The sequence below is a fragment of the Mus musculus genome, chromosome 2 (genome assembly GCF_000001635.26).
Source record: "Mus musculus strain C57BL/6J chromosome 2, GRCm38.p6 C57BL/6J".
In the NCBI taxonomy this organism is placed as follows: Eukaryota; Metazoa; Chordata; class Mammalia; order Rodentia; family Muridae; genus Mus; species Mus musculus.
Genome location: NC_000068.7, coordinates 49,840,196 through 49,863,294, shown reverse-complemented (window position 1 = coordinate 49,863,294; position 23,099 = coordinate 49,840,196). Strand labels below are relative to the sequence as shown.

Below are 23,099 nucleotides of genomic sequence, written 5' to 3'. Positions count from 1 at the left end.
GCTCACATATGAAATTCTCCAAAAAAAAAAAAAAAGAGCATTATACTCATAAGCCAAGAATAGCCATTTCTTCCTGGCAGTGGCGATTCACACCTTTAATTTCAGCATTTGGGAAGCAGAAGCAGGTGGTCTCTTGTGAGTCTGAGGCCAGCCTGGTCTACAGAGATAGTCCTAGGACAGCCAGGGCTACACAGAGAACCTCTGTCTCAAAACACCAAACAGAGCAGCACATTCCCAAGGCTCTGCAACATATTAGCTAAAACTGGAAGGAGACAAGGACTCAAACATGATCTCCTGAGATCCGTCTTTATGTTTCAACCTATAGTCTGCAAGACCCATGTGCTATGATACAATAAGACCCCGCATAAATACACTAAGAAAATATTATAGTGCATATTTAACCATCAAAAAAGTAAGGGAATTTTCCACAAAGTATAGATATAGGTGTGGCTCAATGGTAGGGCCATGCTCACAACAAACAAGATGCTGCACTATGTCATAAGCTCCAGCTCTAGAAAAATGTACATCAGTAGACACACATACACACAAAAAAGAAAAGGAGGGGGGAATAAGGGAGAGATGAAAACAAGGGAAGAGAAGGGAGGGGGCAGTAAATACAAAGGGTAAATAGCACATATGCAACGAGACTTTGAGAGGAGAAGCCATTCTGTTTCTGGAAGGAGAAACTGAGTCCCAGACCCTAGGCACGGCAAAGCAGAAATGTGTGCAGCAAGCCAAGACCCTAGACAGCGCCAAGACAATCCCAGGTTCTTCCTTCCTCACCGCTCCAAGCACACGAAACAAATCTCTCCACAGGCCCTTGTTATTTCTATAAATTAAATTTAATTAAATATAAGCTCCCTGAAACACAAGGAAGCAAAGCAGCATAATGAGAGTCGGATGAACTGATAGGAACCACACCTTGATTACCAAATATTGAAATATGCAGTACTGCAATACACAATTAAAGACAAACAGTCGAAACTGACTTTAGGAAATTGCAGGAGGATTTGCTAACTAGCGAAAGAAAACTTTGTATGACAATAGCATCGATTTAAAAAAAATCACTCTGGGGGTGGGTGGGTATGGGGGACTTTTAGTATAGCATTGGAAATGTAAATGAGCTAAATACCTAATAAAAAATGGAAAAAAAATCACTCAAATTAAAGTCACTGGATGGATTCAGCTGTGGCTGGGGATGGCTGAAGGAAGAATCACCAATCTGATAAGCGGTCTAGGAGTGGTCAGGATGCAGGACAGAGGTTGGGGAGGGCTGAGATTTTTATGGAACCAATGAAAAGCAAATGCTCAGAAAATACCCCCCACCCTAAGAAGAAGAAATAAAATGTGTTCCTTATCAATGTATACTGAGGAGCCGTTACAGAAGACCTAACCGAGCTCGTGACAGAAAAGAAGCCACGATGACGGCAACACCACAGGTCAAGATAGGGGCCTCCCAGCTGTTAACAAAAGACACAGCAAAGTTATGGCTCCACGATGAGAGGAAAGTACATTCAGTTTCCTATAGGCAAGAACTAGTGTTACTACCAACAGAACTTCGTGAGCGGGACTCCTAAATACTATACCTCAGGAAGGAGGAAACTGAGCCCAGAAGGAAGCTCAAAGAGTAGGAAAGGAAGGAAAAAAGCTGACACTTTTACCCGGATGCTTTAAATGTTCCTAACAAATAACAAATCTAACGTCTACAACGTGGTGCTGGAAAGAGATCTGAACTAAGATGCTTGGCAAGAACAGCATACAATTCTAGAGACTGGTGGCACTGAAGTACTCAGAGGATACCCCTCGGATATCGCCTGAACTCGCAGAACACACAGGGATTCATGGCCCCCTGTCACCTGGACAAGCACCAGGACTTCCCGCCGCTTCCTCCCACCCTAACCCTTCCTTAAGACACTCCCTCCAACACTGTGATTTAGATAGGGGAGTAGTCCTTGTAACAGAATGAATGCCCCCTGGAGGCAGGGTGGTTTCCCCGAGCGAGGAGGAGGAGGAGGAGGAGGAGGAGGAGGAGGAGGAGGAGGAGGAGGAGGAGGAGCTGCAGCAGGGAGCAGGCTTCCAGGAGGAGGAAGGTGTTCTGGCAGCTGAAACCCTAGCCAAGACTAGAAAGTAATCCCTTCATCCTAACTGCAGGCCAGGCGTGGTTCTGTGTGTGGAAGGCTTTTCTGGAGAGGGCTCTGTTTGACTGGTAAACAGGCTTTGAGATTAGCAATTTGTAAAGTGGCTACATGAACTGGTCGGCAAGGATGTGTTTGCCCTTCTGGGGTTTACCAGTGGAGAGGTTTCGATGGGGGGACGGGGTGGGGGGGTGGGGGGGGGGTAATGTGAAAAGTCCGTTTGGCAGAAAAGCCCAACTTCCTGCTAGAGGCTCTGGCAGATGGAACTGGACCATCCCAACCCTTAGAACCCATCCCAGCAAGGTCAGCTCTGGATAAATTACTGAAAGAAATCTTAAATGGCCGTTCGTTCATCTCATTTTCCTGTTACCTGGCTGATGGGTGTGGCCTGGGAGAGGGTGGAGCAACGTTGTAAATGGTTTCTGAGCTTGTGGAATCCAGGCTCTTTTTCTCATAATCCTAACGCAAACAAGCAGAAAGGTCACTGGCTGGAGAGAAACGGAGACTCGCAGTTCTTTGACAGGGCCGCCTGATTTATGAGCTATCTGCTTTTTGGATTATCTGTCACCTTGATGAACTCCATTAGAGGAATTAGTGAACAGCCACAATAACAATTGGTGACTGCCCTGCCATTTCAACTTCAGAGGCGTTAGAAATGATCCCAGTTCTGTGGGTTGCTAAGGACGCAAGGCTGAAAACACAATACTACTCTTGCATGAACACCTGTTGGTAGTATCGTATGATCCCAACTTATACAATGTTTCACAACCCCTGCCTACAGAACAGACTTATGCACTAAATGCCCAACACATACCACCTGTGTTTCCCATGGGCATATACTTGCCTTGAGTATGTGTGTGTGTGTCTGTCTGTCTGTCTGTATGTCTGTATGTATGTATGTATGTATGCATGAGTGTATGTATTATCTGCTATCAGCAAATTGTTCTCTCCCAAACAGGAAAAAATTATGCTGGCACGTGCAGTTTGTTCTGTACCCAAAAAGAATTACATGTTGGTAATCCCCAAAAAACCTAGAATTCAAGCATTCTTAGAACAGAAAGAGTCAAAAAACGAAGACTATTATTTTCAGAAAATGGAATTTATACCTTAGAAAAAGAGGCAGTGATTATTATTTGGTTTGGTTGGTTGGTTGGTTGGTTGGTTGGTTGGTTGCTTGGTTTTTGAGACAGTTTCCCTGTGTGGCCCTGGCTGTGCTGTAATGTGCTCTATAGACCAGGCTGGCCTTGAACTCACCAGGCTCCACCTGCCTCCCTCTGCCTCCCAAGTGCTAGGAGTAAAGTTGTTTGAATCAGGGATTACTTATGAGAGTTCATTATGAAGCCATGGACATGGGAAGATCAGCCTTTGCATGTCACAGGAAAGAATTAAAAAGCACAGTGCAAGTGAGCCAGGTGGGTAATAGCATGCAGACATCTCCTTGGTACAGACTACTAGACCACTCAAACCTTTAGGAAATATTGGGAGGAAGATTCATAAGGCCTTTGAAAAGCATTTTGAAAAGTCATTCTATCTATCTATCTATCTATCTATCTATCTATCTATCTCTGCCTTCCTTGCTTAAGTCAGTTCACAGAGACCCGGGTCACCAGTTTGATATCCTTACCTCTGCACACCAATTATATGACTCGAGTTATGGATAGAACTTTTTAAAAGGAGAGTGCTTGCTTTCCTTGGCTACCTCAGTATTAACCTTAATTATTCTTATTAGTGTGCTACCTAGACAACTACCAACAAAAACTCAGGGACAAGATCTGTAGTGATAGCACCCTCACACAAACCAAAGAACAGGTGGAAGCAAGGCATAAAGCCAGTAGCATGCAGATGGGTCTCATTAATTTAATGTGATGTGTGAGGCTCTGCCAAACACACTGCTGTCCAATGAAGATGCAGCCAGCACTGTTCGCCATGGCAAGAGCCCTCTTGCCCTCACCAGGCATTCCCTTCCAGGGTCCAAGCAATGGGCGGATTCTCCCACCCAAGTTCCTAGGAGATCCACTGGGTAACTTTTCTTTGTTGACTGGCTTTGTGACCAGCAGCGCAGCAGTCATCGACTGTAAACAGTGTGTGGGGGTCATTTATGAAGAATCTTCATTTTTACCTAGGGATGTAGCTCAGCGGTACAGTATTTGCCTAGCATGTGTAAATGCTCTACCTGTGCCCCAATACCTTAAGAAGGAAAAGAAAAGTAAGGAAGTGGGATACAAGGAAGGGAGGGAAACAAGTATTGCAGTCTGCAATTAAAACTACGAAACTGCCCCGGCCGCAGTGGTTCAAGTTCCTCGCTACATACCCCAGTGTTCTGGACACACATGCAGCTTTATATCGTAATAGGCCCTAAGCAGCTCAATGACAGGGCCACTCCCAAACTTCCATGTGGCTAGCACACTCTCCGCTCCGATATTCCTGAGTTATTACTTACTAAAACCTATATTCTATCCTGGTTTCCCCAGACCCAGGCCTACATCCCCCCCTGAGCTATGTTGCCTGACTCTTACATGTTGTCTGTCTGTTTGTCTGTCCTGCACTTGTCAGGGCTGATCTTTCTGCTTTCCTAGAATGGCAGTTCTAAATCCTCCTTCTTCACTCTGTCCCCTTACCCACGAATCCTAAAGTCCCGCCTCTATCTCCCTGCCTAGCCACTGGCTAACGGGCAACTTGATTTACTAATCAGAACCAACTCGGGGGCAGGGACTCTTAGCATCAGAATCAGCATACAGGATTCTCTTGCAATCTTGGGAACCCAGTTAGCATAATCCAAGTGGTAAACCAAATCCATGACAGAGAGGGATGCAGAGAAGGAGGGATTGAAAGCAGTTCTTTCTACTTGAAATGAATGTGAACAAGAACCTATACGCAGGTATAGGTGCTAAAATCACACCCCAGTGCTCAAGCCTTAAACAGTAATCTAATGATCCAGAATTTGTTTATATTGAACCCACAAACCCCAAAATTCATAAACACCCAGAGGCCCTCAGCCAGCCTCCAGAATGCTATCTGGCCATCAGGTTGTTTCCCAGACAAGCTGTGTAGTGTGCAGCCAACACAAGAAACATCGTTCCACCAAGCATGGCATAGGGAGATATGGGAACTTAGAGGGTTGGAGAAGTGGATAGGCTGTTATAAGGAGTGAAGCCAGAAGTGCGGTGGATGACAAGACAAAAGCATCTCCTGCAGGAGGACCTAATTGAGGACTGCCTGAGAGACCAAGGCTTGCTGGCACAGACAGCCAATCAGGAACTGCTGTTTAGAAGCGATGCTTTCTTGGGACCAATAGGGCACGGAGGCGCTGGAGGGGGGGGGGGGGCGGTATTAAAGGAGCTTGCAGCAGTGTTCAGAGAGCTTGCAGCGTTTCTCACCTGCTGTTGGAGACCGTGCCATTGATTCCGTGCCACCTCACCTCTAACCCCAAGGGCAGGTAGGGTCCCCAGAGAGTAGTCCAGGGCACAGGCAGCAGCAAACCTATCATTCTCAGAGCCCTGACGCTTAAAGGTTCTACAACCTCCCAAAACTGTATCATCAGTTGGGGACCTGAATCCAAATACGGGAACATTTCACATCGACATTCAGGCATGAAATCACTCTGTGAGGGTAGAGTCAACTAGGTGCCTGCACCAGGGGACTGCTAGTTGGGAAATGGGAAGGAATGAAGAGCCAGTGGTATGACGTCTGTGTCTTGTTCCAGCCATTATGGATATAATATCACACTTGGTTAGGTGGCCAATCAATATTATGTCTATTCATGAATGCTAGTTTGGCCTCTCCAAAATCAACAATATAAATAAAGAAGAAAGGTCACTTGACGTCTCTCAAGAAAGCAAACCTATAAAGGATAGTTATACAGTCAAATGGCCTTGACCTTCTAAGTCCATTCTTCAAAACTTGAAATTCAGAAAATATCTTAGAAAACGAAAAACACGGTGTCCTTATGAAGGAATTATTTCATTATCATATTCACTCAAGGAAAATTTACAACTTAAAGATACAAAAGGAAGAAAATAGTTAAATTGTAGCACATCAACTTGATGGATTAAAAAGATTACTATGAAACATTAATGATAAAACTTTTTAACTGCAAAAGGTTATATTAACATTGATAAGAAAACATATTTGAAATGCATCAGAATTTTAATTACATAAAAACATATGCATGTATCTAAAAGTGAAATAAAAACCCCACAGAGCTAACTCCTGTGTTGGAGGACTGGAGTCTAAGTACTATAGTCCTTATTTTCTTTAAAATAAGTACATTATCCTTTAAAATAAAGCAAAAGGAATAGGACAAAGGACAGGACACTCCCTGGAAATCTCATGGCTACAGCTAGTGTGGCAGGGGTACTGAGATCAGGGCCCTCAAGGCTGTACTCTGCCTTCCAATCCGTTCTCAGCTTTAGCAGGGCCATTGGGTCTCAGCACGACAGCTACTCACCCACTCACCCCGATGTGAAGTTAATAAAACCTCATCGAATGGCAAAATGCACTTTCCCACTTTCATATTCATGTCTGGCTGTATATACTGACTATTTGCTGACTCTAGCTGGAACGATTTAGAACAAAAGCATTTTCTCAGCCGATTCGTGTTGTGCAGTGATCGTGGGCTCTCCCAGACACTGCATGCTTTCATCGGGAGGCAGCAAGATGAGCTCTGTCATTGGACCCCTCAACGGTGGCTTTAAGATATGCCTCGTACCTCCCTTAAAGAGAGCCCATCTAGCACAGTGACAACAGATTGATGGCCATGACCTTCTTCGCATTCTTCTAACTCCTTTTAAAATGAAATCAAGGCTCTTGCTGCTGGTGTCTACGGGCAGGGAGCCAAAGCAATGTAATGAGGGCTACATATCATCGCTCACTCTCAAGATTGTCTTCAAGTTCATCGTTAATGTGCTATGCCACCGAAGAACATGCCAGAGTGGGGGTGGGCAGTCCAAGGGAAATGTGCTTCCCCGTACCCAAGGCCTATTTTCTTGAAATAGTGGTTGTCACAAAGGCAGTGTCTTCCTATCGAAAACAAACATGACGCCACATTGACATTGCAGCAGAATGTTTCACAGGCACGCTGCTCTTTATGGCTTAACGTTCAACTGATGGCTTCACATTGCCCTGAAGTTTTAAGCCTAGCAGGATTTCCTGTCTAAAACATTTACCATCCCAGAGTACATTCTGACTTGAAATAGTGCTATTTCCACTCCACATCTAAGCAAATGGTAATCTTCTGTAACGACACATCAATTCCAGTGTATTCCTTGGATTGGCTGTTATTGTTTTAATGAGGCAAGGATTAATGAGCGGGTGCTCTATCATCACCTGACTGAAGGAGAAAAACAGAAATTGTGCACATTTTTCCACTTCCACTGAGCTGATTAATAACGCTGTGATCCTGCACTTATAATGCACATTTCAGCTGGAAAGTGTTTTCATGCCCAGAATTACCTTCGACAGGGCCTTTCAAATAATGTGCAGCTTCAAAACTTTTTCAGTTTTCTGATGTCCAAATAGTGTGTGAGTGTGTGTGTGTGTGTGTGTGTGTGTGCGTGCGTGTGTATGTGTGTGTGTGTGCATGGGTATGGGGGGAGTGTGAATGACTATATATGTATAGGTATGTGCATATACATATATATATATACACACATATATACATTCATGTGTGTACATGTATGTATGCATATGTATGTGTAAAACAGAAAGTAGGGTCTGGAGAGATGGCTCAGCACTGACTGCTCTTCCAAAGGTCCTGAGTTCAATTCCCAGCAGCCACATGGTGGCTCACAACCATCTGTAATGGGATCTGGTGACTTCTTCTGGTGCGTCTGAAGACAGCTACAATGTACTTATATAAATAAAATAAACAATTTTTTAAAAAAACTAACATTAAAAAAAGAGTGTATGCATATGTGTGCACTAGTACAATTCAATAGGAGGCAGTAGATTCCCCTTGGCCTTAAATGATAGACACTGGTTCAAGTTTCAGACCACGCATCCACTACATACCCTTGTATGCATTACTCTATCTGTTTGCTTGATTTCTAATGGAGATGTCATCTTCCATGCCTGGCCCATGGAAGGACGAGATAAGATGTAACTTACAGAAAGGGGGTGGATCACACCATAATGATTGCCCCTGCGGAAGCTATCTCTACTCTCTTTTCAAGATCCTTTTGCTTCCTGACTGGTCCATTATCTTTAAAATATTTACAGTCAAGGAGAGTGGAAAAACTTACAAATAACAAGGTTAGCCAAGGAAACTGTTCCTGAAGGCATGGCAACCTGTAGTCTCAGAAACTCTCTGACTCTCAGGTGTGCAAGCAAATGACCTACAAAAGGCTATCCTTTTCCATATATTCAGTCCTGTGTGAGGCTAGTGGCACTTTTGATAATGTCTAGGACTCATCAGCTGGCATCCCTGAATTATGGTTAAAACTGTTTATCAAACCCAAGAAAATGTTTCAAGCAAATAATGGTCTTTGGTCAGTGTGACAGTCAACTCTACAATGGTCCCAAATCATGTTTGATATTCATACCTTCGGCACCTGCTACACACCCTGAGGCACATAACCAATAGAACTGGGTAGAAATGACAATGTGCAACCTTAAAAATATTTTTTTACATTTATTTATTTATTTATTTATTTATTTATTTATTTATTGGGGGTGCTATGGCATGTGTGTGGTGCTCACAGTACAACTTGCAGAAGTCAGTTATTACCTCTGTCACTGCTGTGTTCCAGTAATCAAACTTGGGTTGTCGGGCTTGGCCGTATGCCGGCTTACTAATGATTTCTCACCAGCCCATGATATTCTATACTTAAGGAGCCCACTGAGTATCTACATCATTCAACATCTTTTCATATAGTTCTGCAATCCCTCAGAAGATAGAGGACACCTTGAAACTTACATAGAGAAAAAATAAATGTCGTAGAAAGCATCAAGACTCTGGATGACTTTCAGTCCTCAATATCCTCCTCCCCCCTCTCTCTGTCTCTCTCTGTCTCTCTGTCTCTCTCTGTCTCTGTCTCTGTCTCTCTCTCTGTCTCTCTCTCTCTCTTCCCCTTTTCTGTGTGTGTGTGTGTGTGTGTGTGTGTGTGTGTTTAACAAATGTCTCATTTTTTTTAGCCCTGCTCACCTAGAATAGAGCTCTAATGTTGGATGCTCCAGCTTAAGGAATGCTAGCATTATAAGCTTGTATCACCAAAACTTGGCTTGAGATCTCATTTTCTTTTATTCTGACACAAAAGAAGCATGTTTCCTTACAATGTTTTTATACATACTTGATTTTAGTTGACCCTATCCCTACCTCCTTCCCGAAATCTCCTTGCCCGTTTCTTCCCCTTACACCCTCTCTCCCCAATGTTCCCCCTTAATTTTCACACCACAAGTGTGCTGCTATCCTTTATATTTCTCTTCCCTAAACTCTTTCCCCCTCTCCTTTCATGGGCCTCTTTCTAATTCCCTACCATCTTCATACAGTCACACCCACACAAATGCATACATACAAGACCAGATACTAAGATGGGCATATGAGAACATGCAGTGCATGGCTCACAGGACCTGGTTACCACTTTAGGGCATATCCCCAAAAGACTCTTTATGTTATTATGAAGAATTTTGTTCAACCATGTTGGTAACTGTTCTATCCACAATATCTAGGAAATAGAATCAACACAGACATCCATCAACAGATGGAAGGATAATGCAAATATGGTACGTATACCGCATGGAATTCTGGTCACCTTTGACATGTGACTTCTGAAAGTACACTGGAGTTTCTTCCTTGGTTGCTTATATAGCCTTCACTGGAAAGCCAAGCACATGCCATGAGGATTCTCAGGAGCTGTGTGAAGTAGCCCTAGTGGAGAGAGACCTATTTGTCAGTATCAAATGCTACCCATGTATACCACCTTAGAAGTAAATCTTCCAGCCCAAAAAATCTTGTAGATGACTGCAGCTTTGGTCAACATCTAACACATCATGAGAGAATGATCTAGAATTGCCCAGTGGAGTTCAGAGATGATAAATGCTTTGTTACATAGCAATGGCTACTTGTTATAGTAACAAAGGATATTTGGTAAGACTATGGCTCAGAATAGCACAGAGCTATATGACCCAAGCAACATGGCCAAATAATGATGAACACCCTACACTGTCTAGTCCTACAATGAAAAGTGGCTTTCATATACAGACCATTTCTTGCTTTTGTTTTGTTTTGGTTTGGTTTTGGTTTTGGTTTTTTGAGACAGGGTTTCTCTGTGTAGCCCTGGCTGTCCTGGAACTCACTTTGTAGACCAGGCTGGCCTCGAACTCTGAAATTTGCCTGCCTCTGCCTCCCTATTTCTCGAATTTTTAACATGATCACCTCACATGATGACAATTGGCCAAACTCCTATCTTAATTGCAAAAGTCAAAAAAAAATTAAATGATGTATTTGATTGTGTAATTAAGTAAATTATTTAGATGGAAAGACAATAACTAAAGTCAAAATTCAACAGCTTATTAGGAAAATTATTAGCAATGCAGAATAGAAAGAGGGTTATCACTCTATATGTTTAAAAACAAGGACAAATCAATAAAGTAATTACTCAATAATAAAATATTGAGCAGATATTACTAAAATATTTAAAGAAAAAGGGTCTAGAGTTTGAACTCAAGTGCATGCTGGTATTTGGACTAAGAAAGAAAATTCGGCAAAGGAGATTGAAGAGTGGTCCCTGAGACAAGGGGGAAAATGGTGAGATTCTGGAGTCCAGGAAGACATGGGTCAACACAGTCTTTTGTTGCTAAAAACACAGCACTACAGACTGGATTCTTTACAAGCAAATGAGCTTTGTTTATCTCTGCAGTTTTGTAGGCTGGGATTCTAAAAGCCAGGACATCAGCTCTAGTAAGTGCTGTGTGGCCCACAGCAACTCAGAAGCTGAAATGTGCAACAGAGGAAGACATTGCATCACAAGGTAAGAAGCCATAGAGCTAGGGTGGAGCCAAGCTCTGGCTTCTGTAAGAACTCACCCTGTGAGAGCTTAACCCAAGCTTTCTACAAAGCTAATTTCAGGTCACAGTGATACCCTGTCCAAAAGAATAGAAGAAAGGATAGAAGGAGGTAAGGATGGAAAGAAAGGAGGGAGGGAGGGAGGGAGGGAGGGAGGAAGGAAGGAAGGAAGGAAGGAAGGAAGGAAGGAAGGAAGGAAGGAAAAGAAGGAAAGAAGGAAGAAGGTGGAAAGAAAGATGGAAGGATGGACACAAACAAGTGATCTCAATAGGTCTCAATCTAGATCTATTTCTTCTTGCTCAGAGTCCACTGTGTGTCAAGGTGCCTCTCCCATATCCTAGCTTCCATGAGGTAACATTCCAAGTGGATCTAAACTCTGGAAGCAAACCTCATCTGTCACCAGAACACAATATGAGAGATCCAAGGGACCAACACCATCAATCCAATGTCTAACACTGAAGTGACTCGTGCCAAACCACAACCCAAATGGTCAGTCACATGACCTGCCAAGTCAGGAAGATGAATCTTTCCGCACGATCAACTAAATACAGCTGAACATGGAAGCCTCCATCACAATCATATTTTATGTTTCTCAAAGAGTCTGGTATGCAACCGTCTATTTCCATGAAAACATCCCAATACAGTCTGTAGAAACTGAAGCAAATTTACAGATGATGAAATTGAAGCAACAGAGTCAGGGAGATGGCTCAAAAGGTAAAGGTGTCTGCTGCTAACCCTAGTGACCTGAGTTCAAAACAGGGGGCCAACTGGACTGGAAAGATCGCTCAGTGGAAAAGAACACTGGCTTCTCTTTTAGAAGATCTGGGTTCAATTCCCAGTGCACATATGGTGACTCATAACTATCTGGAACTTCAGTTCCAGGGGATCTAGCACAGTCTTCTGGCCTCTGAGGTCATCAGGCATAAAGGCAGAATACAGACACTCATGCAAACAAAACATTCATATACTTAAACATAAATAGGGAACTGTTCTTCCCTGCAGAGTGGGAAGAAAGAACTCACTCCTCCCACAAGTTATCTTCTGATCACAGGTGCATGCACACAAATCATTAATGTAATAAAAAAATTTAAATAGAAGAAGAAATTAAGGCGTCAAAGGTACTATCAGTGTACCTAACGGTTGTAATAAGGACTCTATGATGAGGACTGTCTCTCAGTTTCTTTTCACAAGCTTATATTGGTATTAGCTCAAGCAAAACATCCAGGTGATTGAAATCTTAGCTAGTGTGGTATGTATACCATAGAATGTGATACTCGGTGAGTTTCTAAGTACATTATGCAAAAGAGAGCCTTTTTGAAATGGCTGGGATCAGTTCCTTCAGACATATTCTTGGCGGTTACTGACTAATGCCTACAAATGAAAGCCAAAAGGGCTCAGGATGGAAGAAGGCTTGGGGTTTCCTAATAACACTTGAGTCTTCTGTCTCTACATCTGTCACTGAAGATTAGCCCTTAGAATAGTTGTGTGTGAACCTCCTTAATGCTAATGATCAACTTTAGATTTCAACATTCCCTACAGTTCTAATTTGCAGGCTGCTGACAGCCCAGCTTTAAGGGAGACCAGCCTTTATGACTTATGTGTTAAGCCTTAAGGTACAATTTCCTTCTCTCAGATATGTGGGGTCTTGGTACGGTTTTAATACATCAGAAAGAGTTGCACTGGGGGTTTCTTTATCACGAGTTACTTAATTAACCAGCACAGAATTAACATTTTCCCAAAGAAATATTTATGAAAAAAACTGGATTCCAAGATCAAAACAAAACACAACTTGGCATTGAAATAAAAGCATTACTTAGGATGGTAAGATGTTTCTCCAAATAGTATTTATTCGAGAGTGATTAGTATAAGCTCTTTTTTTCCTTTTATTCTTTGAATTCCATGCAGTAGCTGTTAATTCAGAAGTCAGTGTATGAGAGAAGTACTAAGTAAGGGCCTTGGCTGGTATCAGGTTGAGCCCTTGAAGTCTGGTCCTCAGCTTCCCTTTCCTGTCTACTGAGCTTTTGAACAGAAAGAGAGAAAGATAGCAATTCCTATGTCAAGATGAGAGAGACATAACCAAATCTCCCAGTGCTCCACCAGCTTCTAGTCTATGTCAGAAATGAGCAAGTGAGTTTGGCATAAAACTCCATATCTGTTTCTCAATGCCTTATGTGGCCCTTGACATAGTGCAGATGACTTGGTTACTAGGAAGGGGGTCACTCAGCTCACTCCAGAAAGTCACTTCAGCTCACTCCGTTGTCACACAAGTTCCTGCAAGAGTGTGTGGCTGGGCCTCCCAGAAATATGTTGTCATGGGAAGAGCAGAAGAAAAAAAATATCTACATTTTTATTCCTCTATCAATCAGCTTGCAGAAATCCCCATATCCATTTTTTAGCCACTAGAAAATATGGTGAGTCTAAGATGGAATTATATGCATGAAGAGAGTGTACGTTTGGATCTTTTCAAGGCTAATAGTTTGCAACGTATTTCACTTAATAGAATTTCCCTGGACTGTAAGAACTCATTCTTATACTGCTCACTTAACCAGGACAGAAAATTTCACGGGAGAGACTCTTCCCATGTGACTGTTGTTCATTTTTTTTCACTGCTTCATCATAGAATCCTGAATCCAGAAATTGACCTTGAATCTTTATTTTATGTGCATTGGTGTTTTGTCTGGATGTGTGTCTATGTACGGTGTCACATTCCCTGGAACTGGAGTTCCAGACAGACCAAACTGTCATGTGGTTGCTGGGATTTGAACCCAGGTCCTCTGGAAGAGCAGCCAGTACTCTTAACCACTGAGGCATCTCTCCAACTCCTGACCTTGATTTTTTTTTTTAAATCACATTGGCCAATCATCCAACTCCCTAATAAATGATACGTGCACAATACCACCAAAGAGCATTGGTGGGTTGTGTGAAAACCTTTAAAGTTTCCACATTCCTGAAATAGAGGGAGCATGACATATGTCAGCCCAATTTGGACATTTCTCTAAGGAAAGGGGAACTATAAACAATGACAAACAACAACAAACAAAACTTACTAGCTACCCTCCCTCAGTCTCACAATTAGACTTCAGCTTGGACAACCGAGGAAAGCCTGAAAGGTGTAAATTAAATAACTTTTTTGTTTGGGTACCAGGTATTGGATCCAGTGTCCTGGGTCCTTGCTAGACTAAGTGTTCTGCCACCAGGCTATGCTCTCATCCAGAAATACTATGTTTATTCTTTTTTATTTCTTTTCAATTTCCTCCCATTGGTTTTCAAACTGTAGGTACCATCTGAGCTTTTTGTTCTGGCCATAGGCATTTTTTAAACCTCCTTTTGCTGGCAGTTGAATTTTAAAAAATCGATATTCAAATGGCCAGAAAGTGACTATCAGTGAACTGAGCACTGCTGACACCTAGCAACTGTTTTTCTGGTATGTTTTCAATGCTTCCATGTTTAAATTACAGCAGTCAAGTATGACTAGTTTGCCCTTTTAAAAGTGTAGAAGATTAGGAAAACACTATAATGACCAAGAACCTGGTGATTTGGGGCCACTTAGCATACATTATTTCATTAAGTCTCACATCAATTCTTCATGATGGGAGTGGTTTTGTATCCATATTACAAAAGAGAAACAAGCATAGGAGTTGCTGGTGATTTACGTAAGGAGCAGATTTACCTCCAAGCGTTTCCATATTCCTGACTTCATTTTAATTATCTGCTTTATGTTATTACTTTTAATAATTAAAAGATAGTCACTAAGTAAGGGGTCTTCCCTGATAGTGAGAGATGATTAGCCCTAAACTAAATTCTGCTATAGGTGAGTCTAACAAATATCAAAATAGCACCAAAAGTGGCAAGCTGTTCCCAAGAACTTTAAACTAGAACAAAGTTCAGGAATTCATAAAGGTCCCTCAAGACTCACGGATCTATGTAGAAAAGGGGACAAAAAGATTGTAAGGGTCAGAGGTAGGAGATGACTTCAGGAAATAGAGGTTTCTAGATGCAACAGAGCAGGTGCCCTTGCAAACTCCCAGAGACTGGGACAGCACACGTACCACCTGCACTAACTCAACCCAAACAAAAGCCCAGTACAGAGGTGGGGAAGTGGGCTTGAAGACCCACCCCTAGCCAAGAAGTCACTTGTAACTGGTAGCTGCCAGAAGAGAGAAGATTAGTTTTCTTCAGTGGAGTGACACAAGGTAGATCACCACACTCTAGGGCAGGACCTATGCTCAGGAGTAGTTATCAAACGCAAACTGAACTAACTGCATGTTTGTTTTAAGAAAGAGAAAGAACAGGAAGTTGGGTGGTTTGGGAGATGGCAGGGGGAGGGCCTGGGAGGACGTGAGAGGAGGGGAAAGAATATGATCAAAATATGGTATATGAAATTCTCAAATAAAATAAAAAAACATTATTCCAAAGAATGCTTAAAGAAATACAAAACTGGCTAACACTGCACAAAATAAAAATCCAGAATGTAAAGTGCCCAGTTGAAGATTATGAGTCACAATGGAAAGTGGAGTAGCACAATCGTAACAACCCATAATTGATTGGATAAAGCCAATTAAAACCATCCAGAGCACAGATGTTAAAATTAGCTCCCAAGAATGTTGAACTATTATAACTCTACTTCATATGAAAGGTTACCAGGTTCAAGATTAATATGCAAAAGTCACTTGTATTTCTATATACAAATAACCAATCAATCATCAGAAATTAAAATTAAAAATATATATATCACTTATTGCGCCTTCCCCAAAGAAGCACTGAAGGAAAAGCCTGACCAAATATGAAAAGATTGGTCACTGTAAATGATATTACGTTGTTACATTGTTGCAATAGTACAGACAATAAATAGTGAGCTACATAGTGTTGTTCATGGGCTGGAAGGTACTTACATTGAAAGTGGTGATTCTCCATTAATCATCTACATAGTCTAATGTCAATCAAAGTCCTACCAGGCTTTCTTTAGAAGCTGACAGGCTCACTGTAAAATGTATATGAAAATGCAAAAGGATCCAGAGTAGCCAACTTGATTGCAAGACTCACTACCCAGCTGCAGTAATCAAGACAGCATAAGCACACAGATCGGTATAACAGGAGTCCAGAAGAGAAGCAGATGGAAAATTAGACAAATGACTATTTCTAACAAATGTGCGGCAGCCCATCAATGGAGAGAAGCATCAACTTTCACAAGAGGTGCTGGAGCAAATGTAAATTTGCAAAAGATGAACCAGATCTTACTCCCTGTGAGGAAAATCACTTGAGTGGCTCGCAGAGCCAAAAGTAAAAATGGAAATTGGGAAAGCTCTAGTAGAGTGTTGAAGAATATCTTTGTAACTTCGGGTTAAGGGATGATTTTTTTCATTTTCATCCACAAATGCAAGATCCCATTTTAACAAAACAAGAGTCGACACACTGAATTTTATCAAAATTTAAAATTGTTCTTCTTTGAGAGACACTATGAAAACATGAAAGTACAATATTCAGATGAGAAAAGAAAAGTTCGCCACCTCCCTACCCCATCCTATCTCATCACTCCCCCCTTCCTGCCCCACCCAGCCAGGAAAGGGGACAGAGAGGAACTGGAGACAAGAATTTCCAAGAAGATCTGAGAACATTTGAGTTGATAAATGTGTTCATTACCTTTATTGTCCTGATAATTCCACAGATGATGAGTGTCTAACCTTGGCAAAAGATGGTATAGAATTTATAGAACTACTCAAAAATGGAAGAGCCAACAATACAATAAAAATGTTCAGACACCTCACGAAAGAAAATTCACAAAGAGTCAAGAGGCCATAAAGAGTCTTCAGTACACGGCAGTATGGTCTGCTTGAGTAAGGATGTGGTAAAACTGGGACTTTCATGTACCGCTTGCAGGAAGCCAAGAATAACAGCACTGCCTTCCTTGGTAAACAGTGTGACAGCTTATTAAATTGGCTTATCCATTTAATCAACAGCCACAGTGGCTTTACAACTACTCCACTCATAGGTGTTTACTTGAGAAAAATTAAATGCTACACAGATAGATAGATAGATAGATAGATAGATAGATAGATAGATAGATAGATAGATGGATGATAGATAATCAGACACATATAAAGATTTGTACACAAATGCTCACAGTAGCTTTCTATGTAATAGCCCAAAGCTAAAACAACCCAAACGCCCATCAGCAGGTGAGCATATAAACAGATCATGACATTCGTGCCAATGGAATGTCTTCCAGCAGTAAAACATTCTGAGCTACTTAAACACCTGACAGGCATAAAGCTCACGAAAATTACCTAGAGTGAGCAAAGCCAGACACGAAGATAATATACTACATTCTTAATTTAAGATTAGAGAATATGCAAAGTAGCCTACACTGACATAATGCATCCCCACCCCTCACTCCACCGTACCCCCCAGGAAAGGGGCGGAGATGGACTGGAGGCAAGAACTTCCAAGAAGACCTGAAACCATCTGAGGTGATAAATGTGTTCATTACCTTGATTGTGTTGATAATTCCACAGACAATGGGTGTCTAAACTTGGCAAATTGTATGCTTTAAATATGCCAGTTTATTGTAGGTCAATTATACCTCAGAAAAGCTGTTAAAAATAATAAGACAAGGCTGCCTATTTGAGGTCACCCTTTGCCAACCTAAATTTTGGCCTCATTGCAAAAATGTCTTGAACAGCATTTAGGAACAGACTGGCATTGTTAGGCTTAATGTCCTGTGAAATAGTCTAAACTAATTGTTTCAAAGGCCTGTGGCAGCAGTTTTCAGAGATTATATCAGGCAACACTTTTTTCTTTGTATCTACATAAGCTACGTTGCCACTGGATACCAAACAATGCTTTCATTGCAGTCATCTCCGCAGCAGGGATGAGAACAATGCCCGAAGTTCCCTGTGTCTGGGCCAACCCTTTGCCCCACTGCAGCAGCTTCTGGCTTCCGCAGCAAACTGTTCAATGTGGAGTACTGGTCTGAATCATTGGCGAGTCGGTTGGTTCCCAAGCACTCGAGTGGGAGAGAGAAAGATAGAAACAAGGAAAGACTGAAGGACAGAGAGACCCAGAAAGGGAGCCTGAGTCGAGTACCAGTTCATGGATGTTCCCCATCCCCCCCACCACCACCACCACCCTTGCCCAAAACTTCTAGCTTCAACCAGCTATCTCTGCTTTTCAGAAAGGAATGCGACGGTAACTGCTTATTTCTAAATAGCTCTTGCAGCTGCATCTTCCCATTCTAGCCTCGGGACCTCAGAGGCCGCAGACAGTTTCTCAGCATGTGTTTAGGGAACAAGCACACCACACATAAACACGGAGACATGCACACACGTGCCCATCTGAGTCCAACTCCCTCACAACAGTGCGGACGGTTCCTTTCTTCTGCTTCTTAGCAAAACTGCCAGAACCCCGCTTTTCTGTGAGGGCCTCTGTACCTCACAGCAATCCCACCTCGTAGTAGGTCTCTATACTAATCCATGTGTCTGGAGCTGGCCAGATAGGTCAGTTCATAAAGCCTGTGCTGTACAAAGCATAAGAACATGGGTTCCCTAAAACATCCATGGAAGGAGTTGCAGTGACAAAGCATAAGTACATGGGTTCCCTAAAACATCCATGAAAGGAGTTGCAGAGACAAAGCACAAGAACATGGGTTCCCTAAAACATCCATGGAAGGAGTTGCAGAGACAAAGTTTGGAGCTAAGACGAAAGGAATGACCATCCAGAGACTGCCCCACCCGGGGATCCATCCCATAATCAGCCACCAAACGCAGACACTATTGCATATGCCAGCAAGATTTTGCTGAAGGGACCCTGATATAGCTGTCTCTTGTGAGGCTTTGCCAGTGCCTGGCAAATACAGAAGTAGATGCTCACAGTCAGCTATTGGATGGAACACAGGGCCCCCAATATAGGAGCTAGAGAAAGTACCCAAGAGCTGAAGGGGTCTGCAACCCTATAGGTGGAACAACAATATGAACTAACCAGTACTCCCAGAGCTCATGTCTCTAGCTGCATATGTAGCAGAAGGTGGCCTAGCTGGCCATCATTGGGAAGATAGGCCCCTTGGTCTAGCAAACTTTATATGCCTCAGTACAGGGGAACACCAGGGCCAAGAAGTAGAAGTGAGTGGTTAGGGGAGCAGGGCGGGGGGAGGGTATAGGGGACTTTTGGGATAGCATTTGAAATGTAAATGAAGAAAATATCTAATAAAAATATGTGGGAAAAATTCATCTTATAAAACCAAAAAAAGGGGGGGGGGGTCCCATCTCTAGAAGCCACACAAAGCCAGGCACAGGAGTATATCTGAAACCCCCAGTGCAGGGTCACAGGCAGAAGCAAAAGGACCCCAGGAAGCTTGCGGGCCAATTAGCCTGCTCTAAGCAGTGTCAAGGCCATGTCTCAAACAAGGCAAAGGTGAGAACCAACAACATCCAAAGTTGTCCTCTGATATCCAAATTCATGCAATAGTCCCCCCCCCACACACACACACACAAAAGATCTAAATCCATGTTTCTTAAATGCAGTCTCCATCAGTGACAGCTTGGGTTTTATTAAAATCAACATCTCTACTTACCTACTATGTTTTTAAATAGCTCACTTCTTGTACATATTTATGCTTAATTAAAACTCTTCCTCCCCTGCTTCTCTCTCCTCGAAGTCAAGAGGGTTCAAATAAAACCCCAGATTGCTGACCTCGTGGCAGCTGAAGCAAATGAGAGATGGTATCAGCTCTAGACAGGTCATCTGTGACCTCTACATAGTTCAGAGAGGGGATGGTTCCTGTGAGAGAATTTTAAAAGGCCTCCTTCTTTTCAGGTCAACATGACTTCTGACAGGTAGTTCATGAGCTGGGCTTTGACAATGTTGAGCCCTTGACCTGACGATGTGAAGCAGTGCTCCCAGCTCCACATGGTGATTTGCCCAGCACATCCAGAGCTCCACAGACTTTCACTCCCTAGTCCCTTTTCAGTCCCAGCTCTTGGGCTGTGCAGTCACTCGACCAACAGTGCATCATGGGGGTGTAGAAGGAGACTATATTAGAGACAGAGCATCATTAGCAGTTCCTTTGAGGTTTCCCAGAATCCTCCAGGTGAGGCAGTGATGAATGGCCGAGTAAATGGCCAACTTGGAAGTATGCCTCTTTTGCCAATGGCATGCTAATGAACTTCAAGTCAAGGTGAGTTACTGAAACCAGCAGACCTAACAAGAGGGTTAAAACACTGGACAGTCTGAAGACACAGCTCTGCCCTGAGAAAGCAGGGCATTAACAAGGTTGGTTCAAACAATGGATGTGTAGATTTCAAACAGCAGAAAGAGCTGGGTGCAGGAGAGACTAGGGTTTGCACAGAAAGGAAGCAGATTGTTTGCTTTGGGGTTTTTGTTTTGTTTTGTTTTCCATGCTGAATGCAGGATAACGGAAGCCCTGCATTCATGGGTATTTTTAAAATCATTTTTTATATTTAAATAAGATCTCATCATGTCTCCAAGGCAAGCTTCCACCACATGCCCCATCTCCTTAGTACTGGGATGATAATGTGTGCCACCACAAGCATGGGTCTTTTTAAGTATTCCAAATTACTAGCAAATTCAACGACTGCTTCGTTTCATGTGTGGCCACTGGTAGATATCCCATGCTTCAGGGGATTTTGCCATACTCATCTACATACCAGCAATACTCATTGGACTTAGTTAATTATTAGGTACTTTTCTGTTGTTGTGAGAAAATACCATGTCCAAAATTGACTCAGGAAAGAGTTTATTTTGGCTTACAGTTTCAAAAGAATAAAATCTTTCATGGGATTAAAGACAGGGCAGCAGAAAGAGGAAGGCTGATCCACCCAGAGGAAGTAGTCAGCATGAACAGGGAGGGGCAATATAAAGCCCAGAGCTCACCCACGGCCACCTACTGCCTCCATCAAGGCTCTAGCTCACAAAGATTCTATACTCTCTCCATAAACTGGGAGCTGACGTTCAAATATACAAATTATGATGGTTTGAATAATAATGGCTCCCAAAGGCTCCTAGATTCGAATGCTTAGTCTAGAGAAAATGGCTCTATTAGAAGGGATTAGGAGGTGTGATCTTCTTGGAGGAAGTATGCCACTGAGAGTGGGCTTTGAGGTTTTAAAAGCCCAAGCCAAGCTCAGAGTCGCTCCCTTCCTGCTGACTGCAGGTTCAGATGCAGAACTCTCAGCTACTTCTCCAGCCACATTGTCAGCCTACTTGCCGTCATGCACGACTCCATGATGAAAATGGACTAAACCTCTAAAACTGTAAGTGAGCACCAATTAAATACTTTCTTTTTAAAGAATTTTGTGATGGTGGTGTCTCTTCACAGTAATAGAACACTGACTGACTAAGACACAAGCCTATTCTCATTCAAGTCACCACAGTGAGGAAGAAGGAGAAGAAGAAGAAGAAGAAAGAAGAAAGAAGAAAGAAGAAAGAAGAAAGAAGAAGAGGAGGAGGAGGAGGAGGAGGAGGAGGAGGAGGAGGAAGAAGAAGAAGAAGAAGAAGAAGAAGAAGAAGAAGAAGAAGAAGAAGAAGAAGAAGAAGAAGAAGAAGAAGAAGAAGAAGAAGAAGAAGAAGAAGAAGAAGAAGAAGAAGAAGAAGAAAGATATGAGGTTGAGAGGAATATCAGGGTCAGGGACAGGGTAGTCCCATACATAAAATTAATAAGTCTTTTTGAGAGAGAGAGAGAGAGAGAGAGAGTGAGAGAGAGAGAGAGAGAGAGAGAGAGAGAGAGAGAGAGGTTGAGAAATAAGTTGGTAGGAGAGTTCTCACAGCAGAAACTTGAATCTGAACACAATGAGCTCAGAGTAGCCTTTGCTACCCCCAGCTGAGCATGCCCTATGAGGCTGATGAACTTGGGCAACAGCTGCGAGGCAAGCACGGTGCCAACACCACAGAGCTGGGCCCAGTGAACTTATATGTGGGCAATCCTAGGCTGGCAGTTGTGCTATGACTCGAAAGAAATTAAGGTTTCAAAATCTCCGGGTTTAATATGTGTATTCGGAAACATTGAGACATTGAGAACAGAGTCATTCCACCTGAGACTAAGCTTGTCTCTGGTCCCACACATAGAGTCCTGAAAACTCCAGATGGTTCAAAATGGACCCAGCTACTTATTGCCATCAGTTAGGACTCACTTCATGACATGCAGTTTGTGGCAGCTGCCAGCCTTAGAATTAACTACTAGGTTCCAAGATGGAGGGAACATGGGTTCCCTCCTATTGGCACTCATGTGATCCTACCCGGAGAGAAACCGTGCATGGTTCAGAGCCCTTATCCTCTGTAGGAAGCAGATGGGAGAGAAGCGTGGCTTTCCTCAGTCAAAGGGCCAGCAGCCAAGCTGTCTGTCACACAGAACACCAAGTACAGGCAGCCAGCGGAGCCTCAGGCTCAGCTCATAGCCAGTTGCAGATGGGAGTGTTAATGGTCGCTGGCCCCAGGAACCATTTACTTAAGCAATTGTTTTGGCAGCCGGTGAGGAATGCAGAAGGAATTTTAAGCTACTGGTCATTGCTATGACAGTTTACTATGTAGGAAGCCAAACCTACTAGAGAGCCTTGTTAAAGTGCAGGACATGACCTGCATCCAAGTCCTGTCATCTTACATTTATCTCAAGCTGTCCACTAGATACACACATACACACACGCACATACACACACATGCATAAATTTACACACACACATACACACTCAAACATATATACACACATACATACTCACACATATACTCACTCATACACACACATACACACACATACTCATACACACACATATACATACACATACACACTCACACATATACAAACACATACATACTCACACATATAAATACACACAAATTGTGATCACACAGTAAACTATTATGAGTAAGTTGTATATAAAATCAGACCTATTTACAAATCTCCTTGGTCATGTTCTACAGAACTCACACGGGAAAAAAACAGATTCAAAACATGGATC

General features: G+C 42.6%; 1 protein-coding gene across 15 annotated transcripts in view; it reads right to left on the bottom strand.

Moving 5' to 3' along the window:
• Lypd6b (LY6/PLAUR domain containing 6B) overlaps positions 1-23,099 on the bottom strand; it is a 161,510-nt gene that overhangs the window by 85,555 nt on the left and 52,856 nt on the right. Inside the window, exon 2 of one of the 15 annotated variants that reach the window (NM_027990.4) lies at positions 2,506-2,594. The exons of 13 other annotated variants lie outside the window; for them this stretch is intronic. The gene's annotated coding sequence lies outside the window, so the exon portion shown is untranslated. Of the gene's footprint in view, positions 1-2,505; positions 2,597-23,099 lie in introns of those variants that run through there. One more of the 15 variants, XM_017319267.1, reaches the window with a different exon arrangement.